Source organism: Callithrix jacchus, chromosome 3, assembly GCF_049354715.1.
Source record: "Callithrix jacchus isolate 240 chromosome 3, calJac240_pri, whole genome shotgun sequence".
Lineage (NCBI taxonomy): Eukaryota > Metazoa > Chordata > Mammalia > Primates > Cebidae > Callithrix > Callithrix jacchus.
The window spans coordinates 94,560,359-94,567,127 of NC_133504.1; positions in this window are offsets into that span (position 1 = coordinate 94,560,359).

A 6,769-nucleotide genomic window follows, 5' to 3' on the forward strand; every position below is an offset into this window, starting at 1 on the left:
AACTTCAGACAGTGAGACTTCAGAGATGGGCAGCCGGGCTTCAGGCTCCCTTCCCCTTTCCAGTCTCCTTTTCCGCTGAGAGCCTCTCGCCGCTCAATAAAGTCTTCCGCATTCATCACCTTTCAGACAGTTCGTGTGACCTGATTCTCGCTGGATGCCGGACAAGAATCCGGGTGCCGAGAGGTCAGGGGCTGCCACCGTGACCCTCCAGTGAGCTGCTTGGTACTTGCCTGTTCCTGGACAGCAGAGCTGAAAGAGCATTGGTCATAACACACTTGGACGCTGCTGCGGGGCGGGCACAGAGCTTGCTCCCAACAGAGCTGAGCGACCGGGCGGTTCGTGTTTGTTGGCTTCAGTTCCTGCACTTGCTTGCTCTCACGCTCCCTCCTGCAAGGAGTGACCAGCGGCGGGCTGAGTGGAACGTGCAGCTCCAGTTCCTGCCTGCGAGGGGGGTCAACGAAGTACCCCATCTCATCAAGATACCTCTGAATATGAATAGCTAGGAATCTGACAGCTGCAAATATGACTATTACCCAAATTGTGAAGAAGAGAAAGAGAAGAAAACCCAGAGCCTTGAAGATATAAAAGATGATTATGTGCAAGTAGCCAATGACATGGGGCAGCGGGGGTTTAATACTTTTAATACTGAGGCATACCAGTGGTCACCATCCCAACCTAACAGGAGTACAAGGGCAACCTAAACAAGTACATAGCCTGATTAGTCTTAATTCTACTGTAGGAAATTATATAAGAAAGAAAAATCTTTTCAGTAAATGGTGCTGGAAAAACTAGATGGACACACGGAAAAAGATTAGTCTTAATACTTACCTCATGCTACACAAAAAATTAATTTTGAGATGCATCATGGACTTAAACTCAAAAGCTAAAACTATAAGCCTTCTAGAAAAAAGAAACAGAAGAATATCTTCATGACTGTGGGGTTGGCAAAGATTTTTTCCATGGGACCAAGAAGTACCGACCTTAAAAAAACTAACAAATTGGATCTCATCAAAACGTAAAACCGTAAGAGATACAGTTAAGCAAATGAATAAACAAGCCAGGACCAAAAGAAAATTTTTGTAATACATACATCTGACAAAAGATGTGTATCTTGGGAATGTAAAGAATTCTTACAACCCAATAATAAAGATAACTCAGTTTTAAAATTTGGCAAAGAGACATTTGTAAGCAAAAAAAGGAGCTCAACTTAAAACTCATACTTTATGCAAAAATTCACTCAAATGATATCATGAACTTATATGTAAAATATAAAACCCTGAAATATTTAGGAAAAATTAAAAGAAATTTCAGGACTTAAGACTAGCAAAGAATTCTTAGATGTGACACCCGTTTTCCTCTTACACAGTCTGTAAAAGAAAAAAATGACACATTGGATCTCACTGAAATGAGAAAGAGACTTAAGCAAAATTTTAGAAAAGAAAAAAAATACAAATGACCAAAAAGTGCATGAAATGGTAGTTACACAAGTACATACATTTGTTAAAACTCATCAAACTGTACACTTAAGGTGTGTGAATTTCAATGTATGTAAACTATTCCTCAATAAAAATAAATTTTAAAAGACAGCATTTTTAGAAGTTGAACAGAGAAGCAATATTCATGTTGATAAAGATTAATTATTTCCCCTCCTACCTAACACTCACTGTCAGAATCATAACTGTGAGATTCAGAAAAAACAAAGATAAAGAGGACACTCTAAAAGTTTCCAGGAAAATTTTTGAGTTCTTCTTTAACAAAGAAAAAAGAAGGAAAGAAAGAAAAATAAGCAAATAAAGGGGAAAAAAGCAGACATCTCATCAGCCATAATGAAAACTAGAATACGGTAGGGTAAAGGCCTTCGAGATTAAACAAAAAATTCCTTTTGAACCAGAATTATGTACTCAGTTAAACTATCAACAAAGTATAGTGTCAAAATAAATTCGTTTTAAGACATAAAGGGATTCCTGAAATATACCTTACTTGTACCTTAAAATAATTTTTTCAAATTGAGATATAATTCACATACCATGAAGTCTACCATTTTAAAGGGTACAATTCAGTTGATGTTAATATATTCACAAGATTGGGCAATCATCTCCAATGTCTCTTTCCTAAACATTTCCTCACATTAAAAACACCATACCAATTAGCAATCATTCCCATTCCTCCCCTATCCAACCACTGGCAAGCACTTACCTCTTTTCTGTTTCTACGGATTTGCTTATTCTGTACATTTCCTATAAATGGAATCATGCAATATGATGTCATCAGCATTCTATTTCTTTTTATGGCTGAATAATATTTCACTGCATGCATATATCACATTTTGTTTATACAGTAATCAGTTGATGGACATTTGGGCTGTTTCTACTTTTTGGCTATTATAAGTAATTACTGCTATGAAGATCTGTGTACAGCTTGTCTTGTGAACTAGTATGTTTAATTCTTCTGGGTATAAATGTAGCATTGAAAGTTCTGGGTCATATAGTAACTCCTCATTTAATTTTTTGAAGAATCAATGACGTCTTTTGCTAAGAAGCCATACCGTTTTACATTTCCCCAATGATATACAAGGATTCTAGTTTTTCTACATCCTCACAAATACCTGTTATTGTCCATATTTTTACGATAGGGTGCAATGGTATGTCATTTTGGTTTTGATTTGCATTTCCCTAATGTTATGATCTGAATATTTCTGCTCCTACTCCCTGACCCCAGTATTAACATGTTGAAATTCTAACACCCAAGGTGATATTATTAGGGGTTGGAGGCTTTGAGATATGATTAGGTTATGAGGGCTCTGCCTTCATGAATGGGAATAGTGCCCCTGTAAAGGAAACTTGAGCGGTGCTCCTTTGCCCCCTCTACCATGTGAGGACACCATAAGAAAGTGCCATCGATGAAGCAGAAAGTGGGCCTTCACTACCCATGGAATCTGCTGGTGCCTTGATCTTAGACTTCCCACACTTCAGAACTATGAAAAATAAATTTCTTTTGTTTATAAGCTATCCAGTTTATGGTATTTTGTTATAGCAGCCCGAATGGACCAAGAAACCGAATAAAAAATAATGTAGAGCATTTTTTATGTGCTTACTAGCCATGTATATGTTTTTTTGGAGAAATGCTTATCCAAATTGTTTGCTCATTTAAAAAATAGACCTTATTTATTTATTTTTAAAATCCATTTATTATACTTTAAGTTCTGGGGTACATGTGCAGAACGTGCAGACTTGTTCCATAGGTATACACATGCCATGGTGATTTGCTGCATCCATCACCCTGTCATCTGCATTAGGTATTTCTCCTAATGCTATCCCTCCCCAATTCTCCCACCCCCTACTATCCCTCCCCGAGACCCCCCCCAAAAGGCCTCAGTGTGTGATGTTTCCCTCCCTGTGTCTATGTATTCTCATTGTTCAACTCCCATTTATGAGTGAGAACATGTGGTGTTTGGTTTTCTGTTCTTGTATCAGTTTGCTGAGAATGATGGTTTCCAGATTCATCCATGTCCCTGCAAAGGACATGAACTCATCCTTTTTTATTGCTGCATTGTATTCCATGGTGTGTATGTGCCACATTCTCTTTATCCAGTCTATCATCGATGGGCATTTGGATTGGTTCCAAGTCTTTGTTATTGTGAACAGTGTCACAATTAACATACGTGTGCATGTGTCTTTATAACAGAATGATTTATAATCCTTTGGTTATATACCCAGTAACGGGATGGCTGGGTCAAATGGTATTTCTAGTCCTAGATCCCTGAGGAATCACCACACTGTCTTCCACAATGGTCGAACTAATTTACATTCCCACCAATAGTGTAAAATAATTCCTATTTCTCCACATCCTCTCCAGCATCAGTTGTCTCCTGATTTTTTTAATGATCACCATTCTAACTGGCATGAGGTGGTATCTCAATGTGGTTTTGATTTGCATTTCTCTAATGACCATGATGATAAGCTTTTTCCATAAGTTTGTTGGCTGCATAATGTCTTCTTTTGAAAAGTATTTGTTCATATCCTTCGCCCATTTTTTGATGGGCTTGTTTTCTTCTTGTAAATTTTTCTGAGTTAGATTCTGGATTTTAGCCCTTTGTCGGACGGGTAGATTGCAAAAATTGTTTTCCACTCTGTTGGTTGCCAGCTAACTCTAATGATTGTTTCTTTTGCTGTGCAAAAGCTCTTAAGTTTAATTAAATCCCATTTGTCTATTTTGGCTTTTGTTGCTATTGCTTTTGGTGTTTTCGTCATAAAGTCCTTGCCCATGCCTATGTCCTGAATGGTACTGCTTAGGTTTTCTTCTAGGGTTTTTATGGTGTTAGTTCTTATGTTTAAATCTTTAATACATCTTGAGTTAATTTTTGTATAAGGTGTAAGGAAGGGATCCATACTCAGCTTTCTGCATATGGCTATCCAGTTTTCCCAACACCATTTATTAAATAAGGAATCCTTTCACCATTGCTTCTTTTTTGTCAGGTTTGTCAAAGAGCAGATGGTTGTAGATGTGTGGCCTTTTTTCTGAGGCCTCTGTTCTGTTCCATTGGTCTATATCTCTGTTTTGGTACCAGTACCATGCTGTTTTGATTACTGTAGCCTTGTAGTATAATTTGAAGTCAGGTAGCATGATGTCTGTAGATTATTATTATTATTATTTTGCTTAGGATTTTCTTGGCTATGCAAGCTCTTTTTTGGTTTCATAAGAAGTTTAAGGTGTTTTTTCCAATTCTGTGAAAAAAATCAATGGTAGCTTGATGGGGATAGCATTGGATCTATACATTACTTTGGGCAGTATGGCCATTTTCACAATATTGATTCTTGCTAACCATGAGCATGGAATGTTTTTCCATCTGTTTGTGTCTTCTCTTATTTCTTTGAGCAGTGGCTTGTAGTTCTCCTTGAAGAGATCCTTCACATCCCTTGTTAGTTGTAGACCTAGGTATTTTATTCTCTTTGTAGCAATTGTGAATGGCATTTGGCTCTCTGTCTGTTGTTGGTGTATAATGCTTGTTGGTAAAAATGCTTGTGATTTTTGCACATTGATTTTGTATCTTGAGACTTTGCTGAAGTTGCTTATCAGCTTAAGGAGATTTTTATTTTCTAGAGCAATCATAGATTTCCAGAAAAACTAAGTGGAAAGAACAGAGTTCCAGTACACACCCTGTTCAGCATATGCAGACTTCGCCCCCGCAACCCCCTGCTTCTTAATCAACATCATTACCAGAGTGGGACGTATATCACAATTTATGAACCTGCATTGACATATCACCCAAAAGTCCACAGTTTACATTAGGTTTCTCTTTTGGTGTTTTAAATTCTACAGATTTAGACAAATTATAATGACATATATCCACCATTCTAGTATCACAGAGTATTTGTACTTTCCTAAAAATCCTCTGTGGTCAGCCTGTTCATCCCTTCCTCCCTGCAATTTTTGGCAACCACTGATGTTTTTACTGTCTGCCATAGTTTTGCCTTTACCAGAATGTCATATAGTATGTAGACCTTCAAGATAGACTGCTTTCACTTAGTAATATGCACTTAAAGCTGAAGTGTAGTGGTGCAACCTTGGCTCACTACAACCTTTGCCTTCCAGGTTCAAGCAATTCTCCCACCTCAGCTTCCCAAGTAGCTGTGACTATGGGCATGGGCTACCATGCCTGGATAGCCCCTTTTCTTTCTTTCTTTCTTTCTTTCTTTCTTTCTTTCTTTCTTTCTTTCTTTCTTTCTTTCTTTCTTTCTTTCTTTCTTTTTCTTTCTCTTTCTTTCTTTCCTTTCTTTCTTTTTTCTATTTTTCTTTTCTTTCTTTCTTTCATCTTTTTTGAGATGGAATCTTGCTCTATCACCCAGGCTGCAGTGCAGTAGTGCAATCTCGGCTCACTGCAACCTTCATCTCCCAGGTTCAAGCAATTCTCCTGTCTCATCTTCTGAGTAGCTGGGATTACAGGCATGCACCACCACACCGGGGTAATTTTTGTATTTTTAGTAGAGACAAGGTTTCTCCATGTTGGTCACACTTATCTCAAACTCCTAACCTTAGGTAATCCACCTGTCTCAGCTTCCCAAAGTGCTGAGCCACTGTGCCTGGCCAGGATAGCCCATCTGTAAAGTGTTGAATAATATTCCATTGCCTGGATGTACCACAGTTTATCCATTCACCTACTGAAGGAAATCTTGGTTGCTTCCAGGTTTTGGCAATTATGGGTAAAGCTCTTATAAACATCCATTGCAGGTTTTTGGATGGATATGTGTTTTCAAGTCTTTGTGTAAATACCAAGGAATGCAAATTCTGGATCCTATTGTGTATTAGTCAAGATTCTCCAGAGAAACAGAACCAATAGTATGTATATACATTATAAAGAGATTTATTATAAGAAATTGCCTCACACAGTTACAGAGGTGGTAAGTCAAAAATCTGTAGAGCTAATATTCCAATTTGACTCTAAAGGCTGGCAGGCTGCTGTAGAACCAGGAAGAAACTGTTGCGTCTGAAGGCTGTCAGGCATTAGAGTTGTCTCTTCCTTCAGGGAGGGTCAATCTTTTGCTCTATTCAGGCCTTCAACTGATTGGATAAGGCCTACCCACATTATGGAGGACAATGTGCTTTACTCATTCTACCAACTTAAATAGTACACTCATCCAAAAACACCTTCACAGAAACACCCAGAATAATGTTTGACTAAATAGACGGTCACCCCATGACCCAGTCAAGTTGATACATAAAACTAATGATCTCACGTGGTAAGAGTAGGCTTAGGTTTTGTAAAGAAGTG